Genomic DNA, 19,034 nt, shown 5'->3' on the forward strand with positions numbered 1-19,034 from the left:
CAGGAGAAGGAGTCATCAGCGTGGGCTGGGGAATAAAATGGGCTTGGAGACAGAGGTGACAGAAGAAGAGCTCAGCGTTGTGGTTGGTTTTATATTCCTTATTGAAAATTATAGTTTCTATGTATTGCTTTGGATGGCTGCTACTCTGAAACATTTCATGACATATGTCAATGATTCTGAAGAGAAACTGGGGATTGAAAACTTTGTCAATATGACAAGTTGTGTGTGTGGACTATAAGTAGTGACAATAGGCTGGCACACTGACAAACAGGTAGCACTGCCTGCGACCCAGGTTAATCTCACCTCCAATGACCCCTATGTGATCCAACTTCCTCACACAGGCCAAAGACACTCCACTGGTTGGTATCTAAAACACCTGCACTTTAATTAGGTGGTGGGGGTAATAATGGCTGATTTGATGACTATGAGAATGAAAATAGACTACAGAGGCCAAATGGCCATCTTAACAGGACTCCAGATGAGGTCTCATCAATGTTCTATGGAACTAAAGCAAAATCTCCCTGGTCAGTTCCACTCTCAGCTTTCTGTTTCTGGCTGCAACCTAATGCAAGCTTTAAGAACAGCACCTCATCTCCCATCTGGCACATTGTAGCCTTTTGCATTCAGTATTAATTTTAACAATTTATGGTAACTTACTCTCTCTTCCATTGTACTTTTCAAAATTTTCTATAACTGAAAATCAAAAACTGCAATGCTGGAAATCTGAAATAATAAAATAAATGATAAAATAATAACTCTGGAATAATAAATAATTAGTGCTGGGAACACTCAACAGATCAGGCAGCAAAGTTTCATCTTGAAGGCCCATCATCGGAACTGATTGTTCTCAGATTCTATTTATTGTGTTTAAGACAGGGTGAGCAAGATTTAATTGCGTTTCCTTCCAGTTCTGCAACCATTTCATCCTCAGTCAGAATTTCACTGCAGGCTCATTTTCAAACATCAGTCAGTAGCAGGACACAGAAAATGCTGGAGGAGCTCAGCAGGACCTGACGAAAGGTCTTAACCCGAAACATCGGCTGCTTAACACTTTTCCGCAGATGCTGCCTGACCTGCTGAAGTCCTCCAGCATCTTCTCTCTGCTGCTCGGATTTCCAGCGTCTGCAGATTCTCTCGTCTTTATCAGTCAGTAGCTACCACTTAAACATACTCAATTCTGTATTAAAAATATTCATTGCTGTATTAATAAATCTACCATTAGATTTTGTTCAGAGAAGTTTCAAAGGTTGGTATATTAAATGACCTCTATAAATTGCCCCTAGTGTATTTGTGAATGGTAAAATGTGGTGGGAATGAAGAGACTGTGGGGAGAAAAACACACAAGATTAGTGTGAGATTGTAGTTAGCATGGACTTTGTGGGCTGAATAGCCTGAAGATTTCAAGAATGACATAATCAGATTTACTCTGCTCAAATATTTCATATCTGCCTTGTGAAGGTCGTGACTCTGATTTTTTTGGTATGACTGTTGCAACCAGGGAATGCAGAAACAGAACAAACAGGCCTTATGAATCAAATGGTAGAATTTCATTGAGGCTTTTCTGACCAGGAGGATGCCCACTCTTTGGGAATGTCTGTGCCACAAGATGGACGGTGGTTGGCAGAGACAGAATAAAAAGAGCGATCTCTCGAGCTGCCAGCAGAAATGGTGGGTGCGGATTCAATTTGAACATTTAAGAGAAATTTAGACGGGAGGGGTGCGGAGGGCTACAGTCCAAGTGCAAATCGATGGGACTAAGCAGATTATATAGTCTGGCACAGACTAGATGGGCTGAAGGGCCCGTTTCTGATCTGACGTGTTCTATGACTCTTTGGAGAAAATTGCTGATAGACAGGATAGACAGTGGGGGAGGTGTAAAAACTTCATAAATATCAAACTCAATGTTTTTAATGCATGGATAGTGATGACTGCTATCGGACAGTGTCAGAATTACAGTCTGCAGAGCATGGCTCGTTCTGCTGCTCACTCTGGCTGTCGTCAATTAACTGAGAGCACTCACAAGCTTGTACTGTTGGAATTGACGTGTCCAGACAGAAGTGTTTTGAAAGTTTGCAACTTCAACATTTAATTTGGAACAAGGTGGTTGAGTAAATTAGCTTGGGTGGGAGGCACACTAGGAGCAGGGGAACAGATTAGCACCAGTGCTTCTTTTGAGGCACAAACAATGCTGGATCCAGCCTCTCTCCTGCCTTCAGCTGCAGGCTTCTCAAAGCCCTGGGAAACAAGCTGGAAAATATAATAAGAGCAGAAAATACTGGGAACATTCAAAGTTTCAAAGTACATTATCAAAGAATGTATAAATTATACAACCTTGAGACTTCTTTGCTTACAGGCAGTTGCAAAGCAAGGAACACGAAAGAACCCCATTAAAAAAAAATAAGACCAAGCTCCCAGTGCCCAAAGAGAAAGAGAAAAAAAAACAAAAGAAACCATGCAAACAATAGAAGCAAAGAACAGCGTTCCGAACTTAATTGAGTCCTTAGATCCAAATCCCTGGAGCAGTCCGGAGTAGGCCCAAAGCCTCAGTATTCAGTTCATCATATTAGCAGGGCAAATTGCTGCAAAGTTCACAGGCACGAACCACGGCAGCCGGGGCAGTCTCACAGCCTTAGCGTTGTGGAGAGAGAAGCCCCCAAACTACCTGGGCTGGCATTTAAATTGTCTAAACCTCGCACTAGGACCTGGGCCCTGCTGCCCGCGAATCGCTCCAGGCCTAGATTTCACTGCCAAAAGGAGCTGTTCTCAACCTCTGCAAATCATGTTGGCCCCCAGAGCGAACCAACCTCATCTGGCGCTTGACACCCAGCCTTTCCAGTCTACATTGGCCAGCATTTAGATTGCCCAAACAGCAGATTGTACCTTGCATTAGGACCCAGGCCTCGCCATGGCGAGTCGCTCTGGGCCTTGAACATGCTGCCCATCGATTCTCTTCAGATCTGGATTTCACTGCTGAAGAAGCCATTCTCAACCTCTCCAATTTAGCTCGCCATTTAGAGCAAACCACCTTTGTATCCAGGTTGGTTGGACAAGCATCGGAACTCCTGTGTCCCGTCTTCACCCCTCCAAGTCGTTCACTCCAACCAGCATGGCTCCAACTCCAAGTATGTTGATTTTGCAACGCATCAGCAGGGCACATCCCACGAATTTGCTTTGCCTTTGCTCACTTCTTCTTTGCTTGCGGTGATAGTTTATCACAATTTACTTTTTAAAAAGTGTTGTTAATGATGGTTTTAATCAAATCAAATTCAGGTAGAAGATCCTGCCAGCCACATTGTTTCTCTTTCCATAGATTCTGCCTGACATACTTCAGGTTTACAGCATGTTCTGATATTATTTCAGAACCTACAATTTTTTTTTTGATTTTCATTCTTTCGTACATTGCTTTTTCAACTCACCAACCAGTTTTATTAAAACCAAGTGGGTTAAATTTTTAAACAGTCACCCCAGGGTTCAAAGTTCCTTCACGCTTTTTGTTTTCGTCAAGTCCAAAAGCTGAGCTGCGCAATAGAAACAGCACATCGTTAGAGTCAGAATTCCTTCAGGCTACCTAAAGCTGTGGATGCCTTGGACATATGGAAACTCTGTTCTCAGTGCCACAGGCATTTACCTTGGTCCAATGGGAAAGAAAAATTCCACATTTCTCCGTCTTCAGATGATTCAGGGATAAGTGTGGGAAAAGCTACACCACAAGCCAAGAGCAGTGAGAGAGGTATTTGCAGATGGAATGTTATTTCTACTTGCAAAGCTATTGCATCCACATGTTGGAGTTACTACTTGCTTGAGAGCGCCAGCTCCATACGATACAGGAAATTTTAAGGGGCCACTTCCTTCCTGGCTGCAGTACAAATCATGTTTTTCATTGAAACAATGCTTTGGGAGACCAGATGCTTGTTCATATTTAACAGATAATTTTGGAAAAACGAAATGGTGCTATTATCAGTCACTTTTCTTTCACCTCTGGGATCTACGCAAATCAAATTAATGGGACATGAATGACGGGGCTGTTGTTATTGATATATGTACACCTGGCTTTGACTATTTTATAAGTTTCTGACACTGGTATCATTTGAAAATATAAATGTTTCATTTAAACATTTTTTAAGATACACATATAAAAGTAAAGACATCCCTGTCAACCCAACTTTGCAAAACCAACAGACAGTCAGTATGACCAGCTGGCTGACCCATACTATTCCACATTATACCGGGGTAGCAAAATTAAATTTCTGCAGTTATTCAAAAGTAAGTTTGACCTTCTGTACATACCCTGCACATGCAGCACAATTAAGAGTTAATAGGCACACTGATTAAAATCAGCTTTGTAGAGTTGCAAAATTCCCTTCTGCTTTTTCCGTAAATTAAATATTTACTTTCAATTATGTATCATAGCTTGAAAATGTGGCTGCTTGGAAAGAATGTTGAAGTATAACACATTGCAACTGCGCTCACTCATCCAGGCCCATGTTTATTAACCGTGCAGCTAACTCACAGCTGATGTCTAGCTCATCTCTGTTGCCTTTTGCATTGAAATACCTGAATACCCAGGCTGAAGAAATATCTGTCTTTTGAACAGATTCCCAGCCGCAACAGTTTTTTCAAGTGAATTCCAGATTTACACAATACTGTCTGGAAGACTTTGAGGCGATCACAAACAACCTGGCTCTCTTTTTTTTTTAAGGTCAAGTCTCCTTGTGTTCTGGGCTTGTACGTGGACGAAATCATTTCTCAAAATCTAACAAAGCCCTTAATCAGTTTAAGCACCACAGCTATATTGCTACTTAATCTTCTACACTCAAGAGAACACAATCCTTGGTCCTCGAACTTTACCTCATAATTTAGCTCTTGGCAGCATTCAGGTGAATTTCTAATTTATTCCATCCAAGGTCAACATATCCTTCCCAAGAGGCTGCACCAGAACTTTGTTTAGTCCTCAACAGTTTACACAACACAGCATTGCTTCAATCCTTTTGTGTTCCAGCATCCCTGACCTGAACACTAGCACACTATCATCCTTATCGATTTGTACATTTGAGTGACTTCTGTGCAAAGACCCATAAACTTCCTACATGAACTGGGCAAAAGAAAGGCTGCCCAATTTGGCAATTCACGTACCCTTTCTAAAGAACAATATGCCTAAACTTATCGCACAGGCGTAGCCAGGACAGCAGCCACGTCCAATGGTTTGTGACATACAAATGCCTTTTATATATCAACATGTATAAGAATGCAGTCAACCGGGAAATATTCAGGTCTTTGCCTCCATTTTACAAGGAAATTAATGAATGGCTTTGTTAATTGGGCTTCATACGTGAACTGTTAATTTGACATGGGTTCACTAGTAATGGTGTCACATCACTTGAGGAATGTTCTCTCTTGTTAAATAAAAGACCAGTAGTCAGCTGATGGAAAAACAGGGATTTCAAAAGATTCTTCTGAAGATGGCTAGTGCAAGAAAGAACAATCAAAGCTCAAGCCTGGACTTGTGAGATGGAGACGAACTACGTGAATTCTGATAGATGAAGGATGAAGGATAAAGATGAAAGCTGCTGATGTAGCTTCATTGCCAGGTAGTCCTCTCACGTCTTGACCATCCACTGTGAGGCTGCTCTATAAAACATCAGGAATTGAAGTAATGTTTCTTAGATTCTCTAGTTGACATTTGTAGATAGTAATTGCATTAATGGAGTTCTCGGAGTCATTATTATTTGCTAATCTACCATTCCTTTTAATGTCCCAAGTTGTAAAATATGGATTCATAATGGCTTAGGATTGGCAAGTATCATCAGCCAAAAAACAAGCTCAAATATTGGATATACAATCTAAAAGTCTCTCACAGCAATTAGCGTAGCTGTATTCAGAACAGCAATACAGGAAAGGATTGGCGTATTCATAGCATCAGGACCAAAAATAAGTAGGGTTAGGTAGAATGCATGAAATGAAGGATAAGAAAATCATCCACAGAAACTATGAATGATATTCATTTGATGTAGTCAATTCAACCAAGTACGTAGCAGAAAGAAGCACAAGAAAAGCATTAAAGGAAAGGCCATTACACCAGGAGCTTCAAGGAAAATAGAAAAGGGACAGCAAGTTTAAAAAAGGGGGAGTTGAGCTTGAAATTTCCACAGCAGATGCAGTATAGATAATGGCATAAATCTTTTAATTCTGTCAACTCTGGTGCAAAACTCCAGAATGGAGGCTTCCTGTCTGAATGTGAACTTCTGATGGGGAATCTTTCAGCATTCAGATTTAGGACAAGCAAGCTGATCAACTAGACAGAAAAAAAAATGCTCCCAAATGAGGGATGAAGCAAGATGCAATAAACACAAAACACGCTCCTGTTACCTATGGAAATTAAAGTATTGAGTGGAATTGATACGTGGGGCACCGGGAATGAAAACATAAAATATGATCTCAGGGTCAGAGAAGTTGCTCAGTAGAAATTCTAATTCAATGGTTCAAAGGTTTATTTTACTGTCAAACTATGCATGTACAATACAACTGTGACTTCTCCAGATAGCCATGAAATAAAGAAATACAACAGCATTAAATCCCCAACCTTCCCCCACAAAAAACAATCTCCAACCCCCTCACTTGCAGGGGTAATGAAACAACAACAATCCCCGACCCCTCACTCGCCGGGGAAAAAACATCAACAACAACAATCCCCGACCCCTCACTCGCCGGGGAAAAAACATCAACAATAACAATCCCCGACCCCTCACTCGCCGGGGATATATAACAGCGTCAATAACAATCTCCAACCCCCGTCACTCACAGGGAAAAGACAGGGACAATAACAATCCCGACCCCTCACTCGCCGGGGAAAAAACATCAACAACAACAATCCCCGACCCCTCACTCGCCGGGGAAAAAACATCAACAACAACAATCCCCGACCCCTCACTCGCCGGGGATATATAACAGCGTCAATAACAATCTCCAACCCTCGTCACTCACAGGGAAAAGACAGGGACAATAACAATCCCGACCCCTCACTCGCCGGGGAAAAAACATCAACAACAACAATCCCCGACCCCTCACTCGCCGGGGAAAAAACATCAACAATAACAATCCCCGACCCCTCACTCGCCGGGGATATATAAGAGCGTCAATAACAATCTCCAACCCCCGTCACTCACAGGGAAAAGACAGGGACAATAACAATCGCGACCCCTCACTCGCCGGGGAAAAAACATCAACAACAACAATACCCGACCCCTCACTCGCCGAGGAAAAAACATCAACAATAACAATCCCCAACCCCTCACTCGCCAGGGATGTATAACAGCGTCAATAACAATCTCCAACCCCCGTCACTCACAGGGAAAAGACAGGGACAATAACAATCCCAACCCCTGTCACTCGCAGGAAAGAACAGCGACAATAGCACATGCTAGAATAAAACAGAGAACCCAATGCCCTTAGGACTTTGGTAGTTGGTAGTGGTGAACTCAAAGAACTTCTATCAATGCTCCAAAATGCTTCTATTTCTTTTTATGTTTAAACATGCTGCACAGTTATACAATAAATATTCCAGTAAACCAGTGAGTTTATAGGGAATGGGAAATCAACAAGCACTCTGAACCTCAGCTTGAGTGGATAGCATACCATGTTCCAGATCTTGGCCCCAGTTCTGGGCACAACCCAGCCAATAGTCCAGATCCCTCACTCTGACTGCACATTCTGCTCATACTCTGGATTCCAGATTCACATTCCCGATAAATGAACAAGGCAGATGCCAAAGTGACAAGATCTCCCAACAATCAGATGGATGCCTTACTACTGGAGCTGTACTTTATTTAAAACTAAAAAACTAAAAAGTTAAATTCCAATTGGGGACATATAGTTTAGTGCTGTCAGTGATTCCTTTTGTGAAGAATACCCTTTGGCAGGGACAACAAAGTGAACCCCTTTTAACTGTGCATGTGGACGTCAAAAGTCACTGTCAGTTTTCCCAGAAATAACACCAACCACAGAAGCCTCATCACTGTTCATTACTACAAAACCTGGGCCAAAAGTTACAATATGCTTTCTAATGTTGTAAATCTTCAAGGGTTTCACAAGAGCATTCTTAAATGAAACACAAGTCAGGCAATAGAAATGGCTGCAGATGACCAAGAAGTTTTAAGGAGCTGATTAAAAAAAAGTGGCAGTGAACAGTGCAAGGAAAGGAATTTCAGAGTCAAGGTCTCGGATTAACTCACTGGAGGGACAATTGAAATTGACGACATTCATGACAGCAGAATTGGAGGGAGCAGATATCTTTGAGAACCCTTGGCAGGAAGGGATTGACAACAGGGTAAAAGGCCTGGGGGGGGGGGCGGGGTAGAATTTGAAAGCAAAGGTGAGATTTATGAAAGTGGACAATTCTTCTTCAGTACAGAATGACAAATAAACACAACCTTGTCTGATGAGGACATTCTTTTTTTGAAATTATCTCTGGTGTGCAAGCTGACAGAGCCAAGCCCAAGGATATAAAACGGTGTGCACAAGCATTTCAGGAACATGTATGCAGGTGGGCTCGAGTGTGACCGTGAAGGTGGGAAATGCTATTCTTAACGATGACACTGAATTAGACTTGAAGTCCTATCAGGAACGGGGATGAGGATCAAAGGTTCCACTCTCTGACTGAACAAATCCCAACTTTTTTTTTTAAAAAACGCCATGGACCAATATCGTTAAGCAAGGGGTCTGTGCACCTCAGGGTGGGAACCCCTGACTTAGAGACAGCAGAGAAGTCGGGACAGGGTCGTGGCAAGGTTGAGCTGGTTGTTCTCAGCGTACACATGAAAACCGATGACAGATTTTCTTTTTCTTTTAAACGATCTTCCCAGGAAAAGTTTAAAATTGGGGGGAAAAAAAGAACAACCAAGATTAAATCCAGATCTAACCGTACAAAAACAAGAAAACCAACTGCAGGCAATTTAAAAGAAAAGCAGAAAATGAAAGAAATAGTCAGTAGATCGAGAAACATATGTGGGAAGAAAGGCAAAGTTAACATATCATGCTGAAGATCAAAGATGCAGCCTGACCTGCTGAGTACTTCCAGCATTTTCTGTTTTCACTTTACAATTCCAGTATCTGCAGGTGAAGAGACATCTGGCTATAAATGGATAGGAAAACGGAAGCTGGTGAGTATTGCTGGACCACAGCAGAAAAAGGGTAGAGGAGGAAGGTCTGGTCAAACATGTCCTCAGCATGTCTGCAGCCTTGACAAGAGAGGAGAGATTACTTTTGTCACCATCAGATTAGATTTAGCAGTGACTCAGACAGGAGACATCCTGCTCGCAATGTAAGCCCGACTGGGTGCACTTAAAAAATGAATTCCCAGAAAGAAAACTACAAACTTAACAGTCTTTAACATGCAAGGAAGGTTGGGGATGGGAAGCATTTTGCAATGGCGGAAGAGTTAAGGGGTTGCTTTCTGAGGAGAGCAGTGTTGACAGCACAGAAATAACAACACCCCACCCCCGCCAAGGGGAATTAGAACCATTAACCACATTAGCTAACAGTGGGGATAGGAAGGGAAGGGGGTAGTTCAGCAGTTTACTGTAAGTGGTGGAGAAGCACTGTGAACAAAGGTGCTGAGAGCAGGCAAAAGGTGGGATATGTCCAGAGAAAGGTGCAGGTTTAAAGCTAAGGCTGAGAGAAATTCTGAAGGGAAGTGAAGGGAAGATGGTAGCAGAACTGTTGATCTCAATCCCAGAGTCACTGAAATCCATAATTACATTACTGACACCAAGTGCAACAACCTCATTTATCCAGTACTCTGATGCAACCAGCAGAAAGATTCTAAGAATATTAGGTAATTTTGTAATTTTTTTTTCCAAAATTGTAATTTGACTCACTGGGATGGGAAGTTCTTTTGTACATCTGATAGCTCCATCAACCTACAACAATTGTGTTTTGTAAACAGTGCTGTTTTTCTCCTTTCAAAATTGACAAGGTTACTCCAAAAAGCGTTAGGAAGCAGAAATGCATTTCAATAACACAGAAACAGAGAACAGAAATACACAAGGCAAGAAAAAGTTGAAAATTGTGATATTCCAATGAAAGGATTCAACATTGGTTCCTCAACAATTAATGACAGCAAATTGCAAAGTTCACAGCTATATTTCATTAGGAGTTTGAGGAGATTTTTGTTTGACACCTAAAACACTCGAAAATTCTACCAAGGAAAGCATTCCGACAGGCTGGATCACCGACTGGTATGGTGGGGGTCGGGGAGGCGTGTTACTGCACAGTAAGCTGCAGAAAGCTGTAAAATTATTATGGGTGCTAGCCTCCATAGTATCCAAGACATCTTCAAGGAGTGGTGCCTCAGGAAGGCAGTATCCATCTTTAAGGATTCTCACCACACAGGACATGCTCTCTTCTCATTGTTACCATCAGGAAGGAGGTACAGAAGCCTGAAGGCACACACTCAGCGATTCAGGAAGAGCTTCATCCCCTCTGTCGTCCAATTTCTAATTGGACATTGAACCCCTGAACCCTACCTCACTACTACTCATTTAACAATTTAATATACACATATATATTTACTATAATTTTTTTCTATATTTATCATGTTTCAAAGTTAACAAATTTCACAATATATACCAGTGATATTAAACCTGATTCTGAATAAAGTTTTTCCTGAACTCAGAGAATGATACAACTTTAAAAAGTGCCTTGAAATGCATATAATGAAACTTGACAATCCCGATTGCATTTTATATAACCAGTATCTTTTTAAGTGATCAGGAGACACATGCACCTTAGGACCAATGCTAACAGAAAAAGCAAATTCATTTCATTAAAAATTAAAAATCATGAGCCAATTTATGCACAGAATATTGGTGTATAACGTACGGTTGTTTTTTTTAAGCAATTCTCATGCAACCAGCATATTCAAGCAACTGAGAACGTGTTATCATTGCCACCACTACCCTCCAAAATCGCCTCCACTGGTGCCTGACGGCTGAGAGGAGGGTATACTGAATGAAGGTGTCAGGAGAGCAGTTTATGACGACAGCTTGCAGCAGAGAAAACCAGCTGGGAATGATCATTGCATTCGGGTAGGAAATTGAAATAGTGAACTGTTTTCCTGAGCAGAGACAATCTGATGGAATCGGGAACTTGTCAAAAGATTTCATACAAACTTTCCACCTTGAAGATTATTTCACCTTCTTGAAGGCGGAATCTTAAAACATTTGATGTAATGCGGAAGAGGGAAGTTCTGAAGATCACGTTGACTTACTGAGGTTTAACAACCATCACTGAAAGAGATTTATTCTAAATTACTCTTTGTGAACACAAAAACATTTGGAAGCTTCAATATTATTTTCCATAAGGAAATCAAAACTTAAATAAATTCACTTTCACAGTGTAATGTATTTCTTTTTATTTTAGTTTTTTTTCAGTTAACATTATGTTCATAGCATTTCCTGAATAAATCATTTGGCGATTCAACCAAATACAAACAACACCCTAGGCCGAGTACTCGGGGGATGTGCACACCGGCTCACTAACATCTTCAATGCTTGATTCATCCAGGCTGCTGTCCCCACATGCTTCAAATAGCCACCACCATCCCTGTACCAAAGAACTCGACACCTTCAGAACCAGGTGACCATCACCCAGTGGTACTGATGCCAATTATTATGAGCTGTTTTGAACGGCTGATAATGGCACACATTAAAAACTCTTCTCCTGCCACACTGGACACTCACCAATATGCTTACCGAGAGAATCACTCTTCCACAGATACCAAAGTATCTGTCTTGCACCTTGCCCGGACACACCTAGAAAGCTGTTTCTGGATCTCAGTTTGGCAATCAACACTATTGTCCCACAGACCCTGGTGAACTCCTCGGTCTAAATACAGCACTGTGCAACCAGGTCTTGTACTTCCTCATGAAGAGACCCTCACAGTCAGGACGGACCACCACCTCTCCCTCCTCATCGTCCACAATACAGGTGCCCCCCAGACTGTGTGCTGGCAGTCCATTACGCACATGGGTATATGGGGTGTCAGGGAGGGGTAGCACCTCTGGTGGGGGAACATGTCGCGTCCTTTTCAGGGCGGTTAGTCCACCTTTGGTCCCCACCTGGCACTCAGCTCTCACCTGTGGCTCCCCGTAGCTGTTTGCATGCGACAGCGGCCACACCCCGGGCAACAGCTTCGACAAGCCGACTAAACCAGGTGAGGGTAGCTGACGGGTCTCAAACCCTCGGTGAGATAGGGAGTTGGCTATCCCAGCATGTGAAGACAGACTCCGGCGGATTGAGCGGATGAGACCAGCGGAAGGTCCAACGGTCAAGAAGGCAGTCTCTGCAAGCGTCGTGGAACGTGTAGAGCAGGACAAGACACAGAAGATGTCCTGGTCATCCACTGCACCTAGTCCCATCTCCAGCCGTCTAGACTCTGTCTTGCCACTGGATCCAGATGGGAATTGGGAAGAGAGAGTGAGGCTGATGCTGCGCAACTCTCCCTCACTTAAATCCAAATCACGCGCTAGTCTCGACACCATCATAATGGTGCCGAGGTCCTCTTCGACGTCAACGATGGATGAACAACAACAACGCACACACAACACTGCCGGGCCAAACACCCGAGAAATCACATTGCCAAGTTCACCGATGACACAATGTGGTGGTGGGGCTCATCACCAACAAGAATGTGATGACCTACAGAGAGGAAGTGGAAGAGCTCAAGGCCTGGTGCCAGGCAAGTAACCTCGCCCCTAATGTCAGCAAGACCCAAGGAGATGGTCATCAACTCCAGGAAAACTCGCATCACTCAGACATCCCTTTACATCGGCAGCATCGCAGTTTCAAACCACTGGGAGGGCACATCGAACACAAACTCTCGTGGTCTCAGAACACATCCTACACAGTCCAGAAAACTCAGAAACACCTCTACCTTCTGAGGAGACTGAAGAAAGCTGGACTATGCACATCCATACTCACGTCATTTTACAGGTGTGAAGTCGAGGGCATCTTAACATGCTCCATCACTGCTTGGTATGGAAACTGCACCTCGGTAGTCAGGAAGGCTCCACAATCAGTAGTCAAAACTGCCCAACGCATTGTTGACACCAGCCTACATGTAACATCATGAGGATCGCACGCACCCTGCTCATGGACTGTTGGGTCCACTCCCATCAGGGAGGAGGCTAGGTAGCATCCATGCCAGGACCACCAGACTCAAAAACAGTTGCCTTCCGTAAGCAGCAAGTCTGATCAACACCTCCACCCGCTAACTCCATCACCATTTTATTATTTCCCAGTTACTTTATCTACACTTTCAAATCACTTTATGGACAATGCATCTATATATATGCTGTCTTATGTACTTATATTCATTGTATGTTTTAAAATTATTATTATTATTATTATTGTGTTCTTTGTGTTGCATCAGATACAAGGTAATAATTATTTTCTTCGCCTAACACTTTAGTCCTGATGAAGGGTCTTGGCCTGAAATGTCGACTGTTTATTCATTTCCATAAATACTGCCTGACCTACTGAGTTCCTCCAGGTTTTGGGATTTCCAGAATCTGCAGACTTTCTCATGTTTATGACTTGTGTGCAGGAAATTATATTGAACAATCTTGAATCTCAGAGTACACCAATATCTTTTCACCAATGTAACTTACAGAAAACATCACACAAGATCACAATTTAATCTTTGAAAAGCCTGTGATAAATAATGAACAATAACATTAGTATTGGAGCACTGCCATAAAGTACCAGAGCTTTGCAGAAATCAACAAAACAAAATCATACATGCAAGATCCAAGATTTTGAATCTCTATCCAAAGTTGGGAAATCTTCCCTTGCAAAACCTCAGAACTAGGAATGTCCTGTAAACAACAAGCTTAGGTCACAAACTGAGTGTCAAATGTTGCCAAGAATTCTCAAAATTAAATAACCTGTTATCAGGAAATCTCAATAGAAAAAACACGAGTCCAAAAGCACACTCCCAATTATTCTCTGAAATAAAAGTTCCAAAAACACTCACCGCTCTCTGGAATATTTATGAAGAAAGCAAATTCATAATCCATGACCAATCTGAAATAGCTATGGTACAAAACCATGAGTGCACAACATTATTTCTTTAAGTACAGAACAGCTCAGGCCAAATGAAAGATTTATTAACTTTAAGGACAGGGCTTTCAAATGCTGATTTCATCAACTTTACCTTGCATCATTCTTCTTTTGTTCTTCTTGCAACAAGGCTCCTAAATTCCTGTTTCTTATCCCCTCCTGTTAATAGCTACCTTCAGAATCGTGGATCAAAATCAATATTTCAGCATTTCATTGGAGAATGAGCCTGTAATGTCATTGTTTGAATCTTCTCAAAACAGCACAGGGTCTCAGCAGACCCCAAAAGCTATGCTGGTGAGTAACTACAAGGCTTTTCCCGTTCTAAAAGTAAATAAAAATCTTAATCTTCCTTAAACAGAGGTCTGGCAGAGCAAAGTTCATCACACAACATTAAAAACTCCAAAGTAATAAATGCTGTAAATGTTCAGGTCAGAATACATGAATATAGAGAGAAAAACACTTAACACTTCAACAACCTTTCATCAGAAACATTAGAAATATATAAATAAAAAAAAACATTTTAAGCTCAAGATAAGGGATGAGGAAAATATGGCTGGGACCAAGAGGAAATCCGTAAGAAACAGCGTGGGTGCCAGCCAACAGAAGATAGTATAAACTTGGTGTGTGCCGTGTGTGTGGAGGAAATGTAACTAGAAAAATATGTATGAGGTTACAAAATGTTGCAGGTCATTGTGGAATAAGATAAATATTTAACCATTCCAATCAGCGAAGGAGAATGAGTCGCGATTAATCCATTGTCTGAATCCTCTCAAACCGCACAGGTTCTCAAAGGACCCCATAAAGCTACAGTGAGAAGTAGGGGCCCATCACAAGTCCAGACCAGGAGAATGGCTGTTATTGGGCACCATCACAGAGCAAGCTTCTGACAGAACTAGCCTGTTCTGATGAAAGGGCAATAGCCTGTGGCATTAAAAACTTCTCCCTCAAGGGGACCACAACCTTGTGGTGGTTCGGAGGCTTGCATGCCTCAATGAAGTGAAGAGCTATACTGGCTGGACTCAGGGCTTTAAGCCTTGGCTCTTGGTATGGTCACCTGTGCCAGACATTTTGAGGCCAGTTCAAGTATGGTCCACCGATCCTCCAGGTTCAGGTGTTAAACTCAGGGATAACAACCCTGACTGGTAAAGCAAAATTGTTACGGAAACAGCAATGAAGAATCTCTCTACATCTGAGTGCAACAGTATTCCGCAGTCTCCATCTGGGACGTGCATGACTGACAGCAGGGAAAACCAAGAGGAAGCTACTGACACTGAAGGAAGCTCTGAACACCACCGGAGATGAAGGACATTCATTGCTGCTCTAAACGCCAGTGGCAATTAACAGGTACTAAGTAATGGATTTACTCTCTCTTCAGAAATACTGCATGACATCAAGAAGAAAATCATACTCGAGAGATAAGGGAAACAAGTGGAGATGTTTTGAAGATTATTCATGTTACCAGGGAGAGGTATTTGTGGCCAGACAGTGTGTTAAGGTGAATAAATCCACTGGGTTTGACCAAGTGCACCCTTGGATTTTCTGGGAAGCTGTTGCAGAGATATCTGCTTCATCATTAGCCATTGATGAAGTTCCCAAAAACAGGAAAGTGGCTAATGTGGTACTGTTGTTTAAAAGGGTACCAGAGACAAGCCAGGGCACTACAGGCTGGTAAACTTGACATTAGTGGTGGGCAAGTTACCGATGAGAATTCTGAGGGACAAGATCTACCAACATTTGGATAAAGAGTCTAATGAGGGCTTTGTATGTGAAACATCAAGCTTTACAAACGTTTTTGACAAGGAGCTAAGGAGGGCAGAGGAGTGCGTGGAAGTGCAGGAGATCCGACAGGACCAAGGAATTGGGGACCCTTACCCTGTGAGTATTACAGCAGCCAGTGGCTGTTTCAAGATTCAAGGCAGTTACTTTTCTTCAGTCATTTGGTTCCTGACTTAGCTGGTACAACCCTAGTCGCTGGAGTTCAGTAACACTATGACAACCTGACCATAAAATGGACCTTTATGTTTGTCCTTGTAAAAATATTTAATCAACATTTTTCTTGTGAATGCTTCTTATACTAATGCTGCATGTCTGTGATCCTGCTTTGAATTGCACTTGTACAGGCATGTACTTCTGCATATGACAATAAACTTGACTTTAACTTTAGTTTCTGTTTCGGAACCAGTTGAATTGACTGGCCTGAGAGAAAATGCAATGGGAACAGTTTTCACCACTATTTCAGAATAGCCAGGGGCGTGGGTGGGGGGTGGGGAAGAGAGACAAAGGAAATAATGAAGTCAAGGGTTGCCAACAATTACGGCAGAATCTGTCAAGGGGCTACAAATGGCAGAAAAGGTGCCAAAGGCTTGCTCGAGGGGCCATGACAGTTCCTGATACAGCCTACTGGTTTGCTATTAAACATACTTGCCTTCCAGACGCATTAGCCCCCAATTTTATTCTACCACAAGGAAGATGCAACATAGTGAGGGATCAAAAGCAGCCTCATAGGTAAACAAGCAAATATTGAAGAAAATGACACAAACCTGGTATCCCCTGCCAATTCCGCCATTAAACCTGAAGGTTAACCATTAACATTTTGCTTTAGAAGCACCACTTGCGAACGTGGACGTGTTATTGCCTGCAGTTGAATTGAACTGAACCGTGTGGTACAGGTTTAAACAAATAGCCTGATGCCCGCAAGCCAATATCTAATATTCCACAGAGGTGACGCTGATAAGCAGGTTATTCAACTTGTTTTCAATGATCAAACTGGAACATGCCAATTGAAAGCAACATACATAATCTACACAGCAAAATCAATACTGAATGGTTGAAAAATTACGCAGTTCGTGCTGAGACAAAGACCCTCAGGCGAGCTAGTATCAGTCATCCAACATTTTGAATTCTTTTCTTCCTGTACTGTAAGGACATTTATCAGATCTTAGCAAAGTTCTATGACGCATATTTCCAAACTCCAAACATTATTTGTCAAAGAGAAGCTTCAGCCAGTCAAATCAAGCATTAACAAGAATCTGGATACCAAAGGACAAATTAAAGTCATAGGAATACCATTTTGGTCAGCACCAAACAACATCTTTTTTTGTTCTTCTAGGTGGAATTAGTACATCTTAATATTTACACAGAAAAAAATACAGACAAATATAATTCATTAATAAAGTGTAGATGAATTAGAGAGAGTAAATGATTTAAAGACCAGCATTTTGCCATGTGGTCAAATCCTAAAAACCACAGTACCCAAACTGATGTGACTTTAGAGTTCCCAACACACACTGGTGAGATCCTCCATTCCCAGCCACTACACTGGGAAATACACTAACATACTCTGAATTCCTTAAAAAACAATTAAAATCATAATTTTTTTTCTTTTCATATCTTTTTATTATTATCCAAAATTAACAAGAGTACATTGAAGTAGGCAACACTTACAATGTCTCAAGAAAAAGACATTATTTTAAAGATTGAAAAAATTTTGGTGAACAAAAAAAGAAAACCCCTACCAAGCAAGGAAAAGTGAGGGGGGAAAAAACCCCATTAGGTGTTCAACCCCGGAGCCATGCGTCGTACAAAAAGCTTCTGAAGATAAACATCAAACTGTCAGCAAGAAAAAAAAGTACAAAACATTTACATGGAGGGAATCTACCAATTAACTCAAATGATAGTAATGAGCAAACAAACCCCATCTTTTCTCAAAATCAAACATAGGTTCAAAAGTTCAACCTAATTTTCTCCAAACTATGACACCATTGTGACAAAATGGGAGCCGATGTATCCTTCCACTTCAACAAAATGGCCCTCCTAGCTATCAATGTAACAAATGCAATAACATGTTGGTCAGACAAAGAGATACCGCAGATATTTTAAGGAATTATTCCAAAAAGCACAGTTAAAATCCTAATTTGATTGCTGACTTAGTGCCGAGATAAATATTGTCTAGAACAATGTAATTATGATTATAAAACTGTAACAATTGATGATGCAATGGTGCAGCTTTAAAGAACTCCGGTTAGGCAAAATCCAAGCTATTGTGTTCAGTCTGGTCACACCTATTATAGGACAGATGTGGAGGCTTTAGGAAGGATTCAGAAGAGATTTACGAGGTTTGTTTTCTCACAAGCAGAGAAAGTTCAGAAGCTGGAAGTTTATAAAATTATGAGGGGCATTGATAGACAGTCAGTATCATTGTCCCAGGTTTAATGAGACAGCACAGTAGTACAATGGTTAGCACAACGTTTACACTACCAGCAACCAATTCCTGTCGCTGTCTGTAAGGAGTTTGTACATTCTCGCTGTGACCGTGTGGGTTTCCTCCGGGTGCTCTGGCTTCCTCCCACAGTCCAAAGATGTTTCTGTTGGTAGGTTAATTGGTGATTGTAAATTGTCCCACGATTAGGCTAGGGGCCTTCTGGCCCTTCAAGACATACCGCCCAAAATCCCCTTGATCTTAATCCCAGCCTAATCACGGGACAAGTTAAAATGACCAATTAACCTACCACAGTCTATTGAAAAGAGTACAGTCAACGTTTCCGGCCAAAACCCTTCGGCAGGACTGGAGATTAAAAAACTGAGGAGTAGATTTAAAAGGTTGGGGGGAGGGAGAGAGAAACACAAAGTGATGGGTGAAACCTGGAGGTGGAGGGAGATGAAGTAAAGAGCTAAGAAGTTGATTAGTAAAAGAGACAGAAGGCCATAGAAGAAAGAAAAGGGAGGTGGAGCACCACAGGGGATCAATCGGCAGGCAAGGAGGTAAGGTGAAAGATAGAAAAGGGGATGGGAAATGGTGAAGGATTAGAGCGGGGCGGGGGGCATTACCAGAAGTTAATTGAACCTGGCAGGAATTGAACCCAGGTCACTGGTATTGTGAAGCATTGCGCTAACCACTACGCTGCTGCTGGGCACAATGC

The 19,034-nt window shown here is 41.9% G+C and overlaps 1 protein-coding gene across 8 annotated transcripts in view; it reads right to left on the reverse strand.

Annotated features, from left to right (window-relative positions):
- Positions 1–19,034, reverse strand: part of LOC134359516 (plexin-B2-like) — a 258,980-nt gene that overhangs the window by 136,039 nt on the left and 103,907 nt on the right. The window lies entirely within an intron of this gene.

Source organism: Mobula hypostoma, chromosome 20, assembly GCF_963921235.1.
Source record: "Mobula hypostoma chromosome 20, sMobHyp1.1, whole genome shotgun sequence".
NCBI lineage: Eukaryota > Metazoa > Chordata > Chondrichthyes > Myliobatiformes > Myliobatidae > Mobula > Mobula hypostoma.